At 37.1% G+C, this 13,913-nt stretch overlaps 1 pseudogene; it reads left to right on the forward strand.

The window, feature by feature from the left end:
* Positions 1–9,599: 9,599 nt before the first annotated feature.
* LOC129187070 (5S ribosomal RNA) lies at positions 9,600–9,708 on the forward strand (annotated as a pseudogene).
* Positions 9,709–13,913: the final 4,205 nt, after the last annotated feature.

The raw sequence follows: 13,913 nt of genomic DNA on the forward strand, positions 1-13,913 counted from the left end.
CCTTCTTCTCGGTGCAGATGTGGTCGGCCTGGGACCCGGCGGCCCCCCGTGAGTGTGAGTGCAACGCAAAGGTCATTTCATTAGGTACACCAATGTGACCACACCCAATAACAAAAACTTCATTTCATCAAACTCTCGAATGCTTCGCCATACTTTGCACAAACAGGGGGTGTCCAAAGTGCAGCCCGGGGGCCATTATGTCCTCCCCCCCCCCCTTTTTTGGGGAATAAAGACAACATATTATGAGAAGAAAGGCATAAAGGAGACAAAAGGCTAAAATATGTAATAAAAAATTTTAATATTATGAGAAACAAACTAATCAAAGAATAAAGTTACCATTTTTTGAAAACGGTGAAAAAGTAATAATATTGCGAGAAAAAAAGTGTACAATAAAAAGTAGAAAAACAGTCGTCCCTCATGACAAAATATTAGGAGAATAAAGTCATAATATTAAAAGACAAAATAGCATAAAGTTGAAATATTAATGGCTAAAATATGTCATAAAAAATAATGATATTAAGAGAAACAAACAAATCGTCGTATAAAGTTGACATTTTTGGAAACTGATGTTTTCAGTAGCAGTGAGCTGTTAAGTGAAAGATTGCATTTCTAACTAACTGCTGCACAGCTGCTTGCTCTGCGTCACTGATGATCACCTTCAAATTAGCACCGATACTCCGCCTCTCTTGTTTGCTGGCAACCTTTGAGACGCGGTTTTGGGTCTCCGGGCCGAGGCCGCATCGCTGCAGGTCACGACTGTGTGTGTGAGAGTGACGGGGAGAAAAGCTCTGACATGCTTGAGGGGAAGTAATTTGGTGCCACCTGTTGGATTGTATTTATAACGCTGCTGAATGTTAGATGACCCGTCTTTTTCAGACTTTTTCTGGGGGTGGGGGGAGACTGTGTTATAGTCAGGTCAATAGGGTATTTGTTTTATTTTCTCTTGGCTAAAGCTAATAGAATTATGAATATTATTATTATTATTATTATAGTAGTAGTAGTAGTATGCTCAAAATATAAGATAATTAATATTATATTTATTATCTAATTATTTATTACGATAATTATTATTAATCAAATGTCTACCAAATTTAATTTATTATTATTATTATAATAAATAATTACATGAAAAATATAATGCCAATTATGTATTATTATTTAATAATAATAATTATCATTTAATAATATTTGGCATACTAATAAATATTTGAAAAATATAATAATTATTATATTATATTTTCAATATTAAATTACTAATTAAATACAATTGTAAACAAAATTGAATATTTTAATTATAATAATTGTTATTATTATATTTGGTAAACATTTAATAATAATAATAATAATAATAATAATAATAATTAGTAATTAAATAAAATTGTAAATAGTAAGTATTTTAATGATCACAATACACACAATATTATTATATAAATATATAATTAACATGAATATATAAATCATATAATAGTAATAATAATGGATTACATTTTAGAGTGTTTTTCAAGGCACCCGAAGTGCTTCACAATAAAATGAACCCATTATTCATTCACACGCTGGTGGTGGTAATCTACATCTGTAAACACAGCTGCCCTGGGCTAGTCTGACGGAAACATGGCTGCCAATTCGCACCTACGGCCTCTCCGACTACCACCAAGCATTCATACACCAGTGCGGGCAACACTAGAGGCAAGGTGGGCAAGTGTCTTGCCCACCTTGCCCAGGGACGCAACAAAAGTGACTGGGTGGAGGGAGCGAGGATCGTACCGCCAACCTTCTGGTTTCTGGAAGACCTGCTCTGCCTCCTGAGCCACTGCTGCTCCAATCATGAATTATATAAATATTATATATAGCAATCATCAACAACAATAATTAGCATTATTATGATTAAACCCTGTTCACTTCCCTTTCACTGTGTATTATATATCATACATGTGCATCACGTTTCCAATGGAGTGCCTGTCCCTTTTAAAATGCACACGGCATGTCTCCTGCGTCCCTCATTGCGCCGCTCAGTGTCAGACAGCTAATCATTAATCAAATTAGTGTGTGCCACCGCACGCCCACAAGCTTTGTTTGTGCCCCCGGGGGCCTCCATAGAGCGCCTTCGTGACATTTAACCGCAATAAAGCTGCAAAAGCTGACAGTGTAGACTGTACGTACGTCCGCCTGTATGGGGCAGACATTGGATTTGTATTTTTTTAAATAAATTTCAAATGATCATCCAAATACTTTATGGACCAATGCATTTTTCTCTGTGACGTACTTATTGGACAGTTGTTTATTGGGCATACAGTAATCCCTCACCACTTCATGCTTCTTATTTTGCAGCTTCACGCTGTAACAGTTTTTCAAAAATATATTAATAAATACTTTATGGTTTGCGGTTGAATATGGCCTATTATTTGTAAAAAAAAAAAAAAAAAAAAAGGTCAAATGAAGTCAAATACAATAGAAGGCATTCAGAAGACACATTCAAAGACGTTGTGATGATATGTAGTATTCTACACTGGTCACTAGGTGTCAGTAATGTTACATTGATGACAGCAACAACAAGGAAGTCTCCCAATGCTAACATGTATGAGTCTATATTATGTTTTATATGTCTTATTTTGTCTTTTTATGTCTACTATATTGGGTAATAGGCGTGTACAGGTGACTATGGTGGCGTTATTTCATGTCTAGAGGGCTCTGATAATGTTAAAAAGCATAGTTAGAAGGTCAGAAAAACAGGTTTTCTATAAAATATTCCTATTTATAAATAAGGAATGTTATTTTGCGGCAATTCACTTAAAGAAGAGATTACTGTATGTTTTTAATGTTTTTTTTAATGTGCAATTTTATTAAGTTAACGTAAAAACTAATTACAGATGATGTGTATTTATGTGTATAAATTAGATGTGTATTATTAGCAGTTTGTTTTTGTAAGTCAATTAAAAGCTATTTATAATTGTAGATGATGGGCCGCTTTAAAAAAAAAAAAAGTTCTTTTATTTTGCAATTGTATTTATTTATTTATTTATTTTTATGTTCTAAATTTGGTTTGTTGTTTGTTTGTTTTTTTTCCAGTGTGGCCCCAATCATTCTTCATTACGTTCAGCATTTTTATTTATTTTTTTCACTGTGGGCCAATAAAAAACTACCCCATGGGCCAAAAATGGCCCACAGGCCGAACTTTGGACACCAGTGATCCTGTGTGCAGGATGTTCAGGCAGTGATTCATAACACTCTAATAAAGTCTATGCTATGAAGTTTATGATTAGATTAGCTGGAGCCCCAAGGAGATTCAGTCTACTTGTTGTTTCAACTAAATTAAATCATGAATTTAATATACGTCTGCAAGATCCGATAGAAGATGTGTATCAAATAGAATAATGCCCACCATAACGCTGAAAATGATTTTCAATCTTTCCCGCCGCCACAAATACTGTAGATTTGCGTTACCTGTTAGCGAGTAATCATTTGCTTTATATCAAGGATGCACGATAATTATCAGGCTGATATGAGGGAATTATGACATCATACCGATAAATCCGATAACATTAAAAATAGCTCCACTAACCAATAAGTGAGAAAAAAACGCACCGCCATCAAGCACGCAAAAAAACCTTATCAGCCACCTGGAACGACAGAAAAATGCAAAAGGTTTGCCAGAGACCTCCGTGGCGTCACATCGGCTGCTTGGAGCGTGTGCCCGAATACAGTGCACCTTGCTGGGCCACAGCAGGTGGCTCCTCCTGCTCTATAGTCTGGTTCTCCTGATAGTAGTGATGTGGTAGTAGTGATGTCATGATATTTGATCAGGACAAATCAACAGGTGCACTTGGTCAAATCCTAATTTGGTCAAGTCCTCCTAACCTCCAGGCGTGCACAAACTACACTTAAATCCAAATTTTAAAAAGTAGACATAAAAAAGTCAGTCGAGTATCGGTACCATTCTGGTCTAGAGCAGTGGTCACCAACCATTTTGAGACCAACATTCCTGGTCTCGGCCGTGAACCTGAACAAGAACTAACTTTGAGCTAGCAAACGTGGACTTTGAGCCTTATTAACGTGCAATAACTACTGTGCACAGGCACATTGCTGCAGCGCTCTGCCACTCCCTCCCGCTCTGGCTCGTCCTTTTTGGTAGCGCGGGGGTGCCAGTCGGTGTACGAGGCGAGCCGGTGTACTAGTGTACCTCCGGCCGGATTTTGGGGACCGGGCTCCTTGCTGGGGCTTGCGGGTTGCTACCTGGATAGCGGCGAGGCATATGGGCGTGTTCAGTGGGCAAAATGCGTTCTTGTTGGTCGCTTTCCAGGAGGTGAGAGCACTGATGTGAAAATACATTTTTTTTCCAAATGTTCTCGCAATCAACCGGCAAAGTCCCAAAGACCAACTAGCAGCTCACGCTCGACGGGTTGGCGACCTCTGGTCTAGAGAAACAGAACGTTATCGGTATCGACTTGAGACAAATCTACTACAGTCGTCCCTCGCAATATCGCGGTTCGATGATCACTTCCTTGCTGTATCGTGGTTTTTCAGACATTAATGAATTAATTAATGTGGTAGACTATGGTGTATTATTAGTCAAAACATATACAGTATGTTAGGATATGTTGTGATATGTAGTATTGTGGCCACTAGGCGGCAGTAATGACACAAAACATTGAGACATTAGCTTACATGACATTACCTTAACACTGCATGAAGTCATGGAATCAGCCGTGGCATGTCCCACATGATAGAGTGAAAAAGAAAAAAGTTCTCCTCCCATCCCGTGTGGAAATGGTAGCTAACTGGATAGCACGCTAGCTCGTGGCCGTCTTCAGTCCCTGCAGCATAGGAGTTGTGCCATGTGGTGTAAACAATGAATAATAGCAGTGTAAAGGTGACTATAGGGGTGTTATTTCATGTCTACAGGGCTCTAATGATGTTAAAACCCGCATTTAGAAAGTCATAAACAAGTTTTCTATGCTGTAACTACGAAAATATTCCATTTATTAACATTGAATGTTTTTACTTATCGTGGTTGAGTCTGAAACCATTTAACGTGAAAGCACGTATCGCTCTTCTCAACGAGCAGCGGGTGCTGCTGTGGGCCCCTGCTCGTTCCAAAAGCATTTGCGGGCGGATCCGTCTCGTTTGTGACATTTAAAAAAAAAAGAAGCGACAGGAGAAATTTTGTTTGTACTTTTTTTCCTTTTCATGTTTTTTTTTACTCACTTTTTGAAAATGCATCATGGCCAATCATGCAAATTTGCCGATTACGCCAAGCCACCACTGCCACGAATAGATTGCATTCCCGTGGGAAGAACTGCTTTTGATTGGCAGTAGCAGACGTAACATTTATTGTTTATTATTTTGCACTGCATCAAACTGAAATGTTTGTCAGGTTTTGTCCCTCATTGAATAACAAGCCTTTGAGTCCAGTGACTCCCGTATGTTTTCAAAGCGCAGCGAGGCTTACTGTCTTCCAAATAACGTCATTTCCTCGTCTAAAAAGAGGCTAGAAGCGCAAAACAAAAGGAAAAGACGGTGGCGAAAGGACAGCAAACAAACTTTGAAGTAGAAAATGGTTGTTCCTCGCTGAAAGGTTCCAAGTGAGCGACTGCCGTCCTTGACTGCGTCGCCACATCATTCAGCACACACAAAACAAGCTTTTTTTTTTTTTATTATGCTGCACGATCACAGGAAGAAGGCTGACGACTGATGGCTTTTGTCCACGTGAATGACGCTCAGAAAGGCCACCCAATTGTCAGACACGTGCCGCTGTTTGTGAAGCATAGATAGGCCCGAGCGGAGATCAGTATCCATTAGACGCACGCTAATGTCAACTCACAGCAGACAAACACAAGCTGGGCAGCTCTACATGTCTATGTTTGGATGGCAGCACTGCTTTCTGTCTACATGTACATGAACATAAAAAGACATGAAAAGAAAAGCGAAAGAAGTGTGTTCAGGATTGTGGATGATGGGCAAAATTCTTCTCAAAAGAAGCAAAAAACTTACCACTTCCACACGGAATGGGAGGAGAACTTTTTCCCACTCTATCATGTGGGACATGCCATGGCAGTGTTAAGGTAATGCCTTTTAAGCTAATGTGATGTGTCACCACTGCCCCCTAGTGACCACAATACTACATATCACTTGTGTTTACATACGGTTTGACTAATAATACACCAAACAGCCATCTTTTAATAACGAATTCATTTCTGAACAATGGCGATATAGCGATCATGTCTGTTGTGTCAGGCGGAGGCTCCGCGGCGGATGTTGTTTTCCAGCGGAAAAAAAAACAGCAGCACTCGACTCCCATTTGCAATTTCCTCCTCCAGCCAGCCCAATTGTCAAGTGCTAAAATGGCCCCCTCGTGCCCTCCCCTGCCTATTTCATCCCACCTGATGAGACGCCTCATTTGCTCTTTGGCTTCACAGCAGGGACACGTCATCATCATCATCATCGTCATTATAAATCTGAGTCCATTCTCAAAAGGCAGTAATCACGCCGACGCTTTGATGCTTTGACTAGCGAGGTGAAAACCTGGGCTCTCACGCACCGTGTACAGACCCCCGCCCCCCTCCCGCGCTGCCTGCTGGCTCACACTGGCTGTGCTATTGATTAGCATTCAGCTTCTCGTGGGCAGGAAGCCCAAGGCTCACTTTGCAAAACTTGCTAAAGGTCACGTCCACGTAGCGTCCACGTAAAGGACGCCGCTTTCCATGCAAAACCTTCCTCGGTTACAAATGGAACATCCAATTTCATTATGATCGCTCACTGTTCATGTGGGATGCCCCCCCCCCCCCCTCCCCCGTGAAGGATGCATTTTCATTGTGATGTCATTATGCAAATGAGATTTGAGGATCGCCAGACTCCTCTGATAGTATCAGTACCATCTTTTATGTCGCAACACGTTATTCCAGTCTAATGTGCTTTTTAAAAAAACAAAACAAATTCCAACAAGAATAAAAATCAGCCCTTGGCAAGATATTATATGCCCCCCCGCCCCATCGGTGATTTACATACGCTTACTAACAGAACTGAATGACATTATCTTTCATTTGTAACATAACGTGTCACTCAGTTGACATGCTTGACAAATTACGATACAAAAATACAAATCCTGTAAATATGTAAATACAGTAGGTGAATAAATAATAATAATAGTAACGTAATACATTATAAATGCAGCAATCAACATCAAACAATTTATTAAATATAACAAAACCCGTTCCAGGATGCTCGTTGACCTCTGAATTGTACAACGGAGTATTCGGGCCGCATTGAAAAAAAAACAGTCGGAGATTTCGAGAATAAAGTCGTACGTTTACAAGAATAAAGTCGTAAATTTACGATTTTATTCTAGCAAATTTACAACTTTATTCTCATAAATTTATAACTTTTTCCTCTTAATTTGCAACTTTTTTCTCATAAATTTACGACTTTATTCTTGTAAATGTGCGACTTTATTCTCAAAATCTCTGAGTGTTTTATTTCTGATTGGCCCTAACACTCTTTCATACAATTCAGAGGTCAACCAGCGTCCTGGAACGGGTTTTGTTATATTTAATACATTGTTTGATTTTGATTGCTGTATTTATGATGTATTACTTTATTGTTATGATGATGATTTATTAGCCTATTTACAGGATTTTTATTTTTATTTTTATTTAGAAAAAAAGTGATACATTTACAAGAAAAAAGTCATAATACTACCTTTGCACAAGGCCAAAGGTCACATAAGTCCTCCTATAATAAGTCCCCCACTTTCATGGCTGTCTCAATGCCTGTTATGATAGTGTCGTCAAATAATCTGAGATTTGGAGAATACATTTGAAAATCAAATAGAATTAAATCATAAATTTACGAGAAAAAAGTTGTAAGTTCACAAGAGTAAAGTCAGACATTTTAGAGAAAAAAAGTCATATTATTAAGAGAAATAAAGTAATACATTTACAAGAAAAAAAGTCGGCAATTTACAACAATAAAGTCGGAAATTGACAAGAATAAAGACGTAAGAATAAAGTCGGAATTTTTTTTAGAAAAAAGTCATAATATTATGAGAATAAAGTCATAAATTTACTAGAAAAAAAGTTGTACATTTACAAGAATAATGCCATAAATTTACGAGAATAAAGATGTACCTTTAGGACTTTATTCTCGTAAAAAGTCACACATTTCCAAGAAAAACAGTCATAAATTTGTAATTTTACGAGAAAAAGTCCCCCATTTTCACAGCTGTCTCAGGCAATGCCTGTTACAAGGGAGTATTAAAATAATCTGAGATTTTTGTATTTGTATTATTTGTATTGTGAATTATGACCTTTTTTCTCGTAAACGTATGATTTTTTTGTAAATTTACGACTTTTTTTCTCGTAAATTTACAATTTTTTTCTCGTTAATTTACAACATTTTTCTTGTAAATTTTTGACTTTATTCTTGTAAATTTGCAGCTTCTTTTCTCGTACAGTTATGACGTTATTTTCATAATTTCACAACTTTTTTCTCGTCAATTTATGACTTTTTATCTTCTAAATTCACAACGTTTTTTTTCTTGAAATCTGATTTTTTTTTCCATGTTTTAAAAAAAGTGTTCTTGAGGGAATTCCTAGAAATGTAAATAAATCACCACATTTTCAGAACTTTTTGAAGTCCATTTCAAACGCTACAAAAATGGCCGTACAAGTGTAAAAATAAGTTAACCACTTTGATGTAATATTAGGGTTTCTTTTGGCCGCACTTCATTCATAAAAGATGTGCCACCGTCGTGGATGACGTTGGGTGAAAAGTCACCTCGCCAGGGCTCACTTCAGGAAGCATCAAAGGATGATTTTGTGACTTTTCCTTGGCTTTTTAAAAAATTAAAATTAAATAAAATTTCGTAATTATTATTTTTTAAATTTTTTTAACGTATTAATTTGTAGTATACATAATTACATATCAAGAATATATAATATGTAATTTAATAATTATATAACATAAAGTACAATGTATATTAATATATATATATATATAATGTTTTAATTTATTATTTTTTATTCTTTATTTTTTATTTAATTTAATTCTTTTTTTATTGAATTTTTGTTTGTCTTTTACACTTGCATGCCAGTTATAAATGGCAGCATTTGCTTCAAAGCATTGTACTGTACAGTTAATAAAGGTTTTATGATCAGGTTTTGTTTTGTATATATGCAAAACAGACCTCATCCTCTTTGAAATTACTGACTGCCCCCCCCCCTGTGCTGTCGTGCAGCCATGCCCTTCATCATCTCCATGCTGCTGGCCAGCCTGAACAGCTGCTGCAACCCGTGGATCTACATGTGCTTCGCGGGCCACCTCTTCCATGACCTGCGGCAGAACTTCCTGTGCTGTTCGGCGCGTTACCTCAAGTCGTCGCGCTGCCGCTGCGAGCGCGACTTTGACTCCAGCCACAAGAGCAACTCGTCCACCTTTGCCGTCAAGAGCACCAGCAGCCAGAGGAGCATCACGCAGACGTCCACCACGTGATCTCACCTGCAGGCACCCGTCACGCTGGAATTAGACTGAATGTAGAGAATATTTTCAAGACGACTGTGGACCAACCGTCATTTTTATTGCTTTATTTTGGGTGTACATGCTGTGTATATTAAGGCCACACTGCCCTGTCTGCGCCTGATCTCGGAAGCTAAGCAGGGTCGGGCCTGGTTAGTACTTGGATGGGAGATCGCCTGGGAATACCAGGTGCTGTGAGCTTGCCCCCGCGACCCTAAAGAGGAGAAGCGGTATAGAAAATGGATGGATGGATGCTGTGTATATACGGCCACAACATTAGGTACAGCTGCAAAATAAAAGAATCTGCATTGCAGGAGCAGACGGCCCACTCTGTTGTACTTGTAAATGTGCTTTGTAGCGTCCATGTGAAGATATTTACTGTACACTGTACATATCGACAACGTCGATGTCAAGTCTGTCACCGGTAAAGAAAATGAAGATAATAAAGTGCATCTCAGGTTGTTTTACCTGTGCAGAACCCCCCCCTCCCCACTAAGTCCCCATCACATTTTTTACTCAATCTTAACCCAAAACCTCCTCAGTTTAATTACAAACCTTGGTCACACTTTACAATAATTTTGACTAGTTTCTGAGGAACTAATGAGGAACTAATGACTAAGGTGCATACATTTAGACTAGTTTCTGAGGAACTAATGAGGAACTAATGACTAAGGCGCATACATTTAGACTAGTTACTGAGGAACTAATGAGGAACTAATGACTAAGGTGCATACATTTAGACTAGTTTCTGAGGAACTAATGAGGAACTAATGACTAAGGCGCATACATTTAGACTAGTTACTGAGGAACTAATGAGGAACTAATGACTAAGGCGCATACATTTAGACTAGTTTCTGAGGAACTGATGAAGAACTAATGAGTAACTGATGAGTAGAGTAGTTACTGAGGAACTAATGCACATAAATGTTGAGTAGTTACTGAGGAACTAATGAAGAACTAATGAGGAACTAATGAGTAGAGTAGTCACTGAGGAACCAAGGCATATAAATTTAGAGCAGTTACTGAGGAACTAATGTAGAACTAATGAGGAACTAATGTGTAGAGTAGTTACTAAGGAACTAATGCGCATAAATGTTGAGTAGTTACTGAGGAACTAATGAAGAACTAATGGGGAACTAATGTGTAGAGTAGTTACTGAAGAACTAATGAGGAACTAATGTGTAGAGTAGTTACGGAGGATGGGGCCTTTTTGGCTCATGGGACTCCGGAAGCAGCTGACAGGTATCGGCAGGCCAAGCGGTCTGCAGTTCTGGCAGTCGCTGAGGCAAAAACTCGGACATGGGAGGAGTTTGGAGAACTGTGGAGACCGACTTCTGAACGGCTTTGAAGACATTCTGGACCACCATTCGGCGTCTCAGGAGGGGGAAGCAGTGCACAGTCAACACCGTGTATGGTGGGGATGGTGGGGATGGTGTGCTGATGACCTCGACTCGGGATGTTGTGGATCGGTGGAAAGAATACTTGGAAGACCTCCTCAATCCCACCGACACGCCTTCCTATGAGGAAGCAGAGCCTGAGAACTCCACGGTGGGCTCTCCTATCTCTGGGGCTGAGGTTGCTCAGTTTGTCAAAAAGCTCCTCGGTGGCAGGGCCCCGGGGGTGGATGAGAAAAACTAGAGAAGCACTCGGAGAGCGCAGACCTCCGCCAAGCGCCTTAGTTCCCCCATATTGTGATGTACAGCATAAATATCAGTCCTACATTTATTTGATCTCCATATTTAGATTCCTTGACCATGAAAACATAGCATTAGCATTTGGATTCATCATGAAATCAATATTAGTTCAGCAGTTATTCACAAAAATGGAATATTCTGTAATGGTGGTTTTCGTCTGGAAAATGTAATCAGTTCTTCCATATCCCGTTTCCGACGTATTCCTGAGAATTTCATCCAAATCCATTCACAACTTTTCAAGTTATTTTGAACACAAACACACAAACAGATAAACGCTTGCACTTTGCGTTGCGCTTGGCGGAGGTATTAACGTTTTTTTTTTTTATTATTTAAATTTTATGCTACTAAAATGATTATTACATATATAATTTTCCCTCTTAATATCACAAGGTTATTCTCGTAAAATTCCCACTTAGTTCTCATGAGAGTGTGACTTTTTTGTCTTTAATATTTTCACTTTCTTTTTTTGCATTTCTTCTGTTTTTTTTTTTTTAATTATCCAAACTTTATTCTAGTCAACTTTCTCCTCGGAATTATGACTTTATTCCCATAATAATTTGACTTTATTCCCGTAATATTATAACTTTTTCCTCAGCCTCATTTTCAAAAATGACCTTTTTATTCGTCTCATTAGGACTTTTCCTTTAATATTTCAACTCTATGCTACCAAACTGGAGTTACTTTCCTTCATAATATTACAAGTTTATTCTCATAAAATTACATTTTATTCTGTTTCTGCTGATGTTGTTTTTTTGTTTTTTTTTCCAACAATTTCAACTTTCTTGTATTAAACTTTGCTGTCGTAATTATGAATTTATTCCCATAACATTAGGACTTTTTTCCCCAACCTAAGTTTTAAAAAATTACAACTTTATTCTTGGTTTGTTTTTGTTTCTCATAATATTCCAACTTAAAAAAAAAATTAAATATTTTTCTTTAATATTTCAACTTTATGCAGTTAAAATTATGTTTTTTTTGTCATAATAACTTTAGAATACGACTTTTTTTCTTAATATTTTGAATTTATTCTCGTAAATTTACAGCTTTTTTAAATTTCTGCTGTTTTGTTATTTTAATTTTCAAACTATTTCTTTAAACCTTTGTCCTACAATTAGGACTTTTTCCTCAACCTAATTTTGCAAAAATGACAGCTTTAGTCTTTGTTTCTCATAATAGGCCACTTTAAAAAGAAAAAGTACTTTTTCTTTAATATTTAAACTTTATGCTACTAAAATAAATGATTATTTTCTATATCATGTTTCTTCATAATATAATAATATAACATATAATATTCTCATAAAATTCCCACTTTTTTTTGTTAATATTTAGAATTTTTTTCTCGTAAAATTACAGCTCTTTTTTTTTCCATTTCTGCCTTTGTTTTTTTTCATTTTAATTTAACAAATATTTTAACTTTCTTCTTCTTATAATTATGACTTTATTCGCATAATATTTTGACTTTTCCTCAATCAAATAATTTTTTTTTAAATATTTAAACTTTATTCTTTATGTTTTTTGTCATAATATTACAACTTTATTCTCATAAAATTGCAATTTTTTCTCATTAGAATACAACTTTTTTCTTTATTATTTTCACTTTTTCACTTTCTCTGAAAATTACAGCTGTAATTTCTATTCAAACTTTCTTTTTGTAAATTTTCATTCTACTAAATTTTTAGTTTATTCTCTAACACTTTTTCCTGCAACCTAATTTTCCAAAAATTACAATTTTATTTTTTGTTTTGTTTGTTTCTCATGATATTACTGTTTTTTTTTTTAAACATCTTTTTTCTTTAACAGTTCAACTTTATGCCGCTAAAATCATTTTTCCTCCTAATATTAACAGGTTATTCCTGTAAAACACAGGTGTCAAACACGAGGCCCGGGGGCCAGATGTGGCCCGCCACATCATTCTATGCGGCCCGTGAAACCCTTGGAATAATGCATGTGATTAATGCACTTGACCTCTGCCCTTCTAAATGTATTTGATCTGTCATTTTGACAGAAAGATTGCACTGCATGCGGTTCTTGTAAACGTCAGTATTATGCAAACATGCTGCAAGATATTCCAAGCACTTTTCAAAAACACATACTTGAATGTCTGCTTGTCACCATGACATTCTCACTTCACTTCTCATTTCGAAGCAAGTTATCCATCAATTTGTTAGTAAAAATATAATAATCTAATGCATGGGCAACTGTAATAATAATATGAGGTTATATTCATATTTTGATTCATAAAAACTGCCAGTTACAAGTGGCCCTCTGAGGGCAGCCGTAACTGCGATGTGGCCCTCAATGAAAATGAGTTTGACACCCCTGCTGTAAAATTACAACTTTTTCTCATTAGATTACAGCATTTTTGTCTAATATTTCCACTTAATTCTTGTAAAATTACTGCAGACTTTTCCATTTTTTTGTAGTTTTCTTGTTAAATTCAATTTTTTAAATGTGCCGCGGGCCGATAATAACAGAAACGCGGGTCGAAAATGGCCCCTAGGCTTCACGTTGGACCCCCTTGCCTTAATACCATCAATTCTGGAATGCAGTAATATTCTGCAGTAATATTTCACGTCTGCGAGCGGCCTGCTAATGCTTCATTCTGGATTCACCCTTAATCACGCCACTCGATCATGGCAGCCATTTAGCAGGAGCGCTTTGAATACGAAGGGAAAATGGCTCGTTAAAGGGCAGTTTCCTGTATTTGTCTCA

Source organism: Dunckerocampus dactyliophorus, chromosome 8 (assembly GCF_027744805.1).
Source record: "Dunckerocampus dactyliophorus isolate RoL2022-P2 chromosome 8, RoL_Ddac_1.1, whole genome shotgun sequence".
In the NCBI taxonomy this organism is placed as follows: Eukaryota; Metazoa; Chordata; class Actinopteri; order Syngnathiformes; family Syngnathidae; genus Dunckerocampus; species Dunckerocampus dactyliophorus.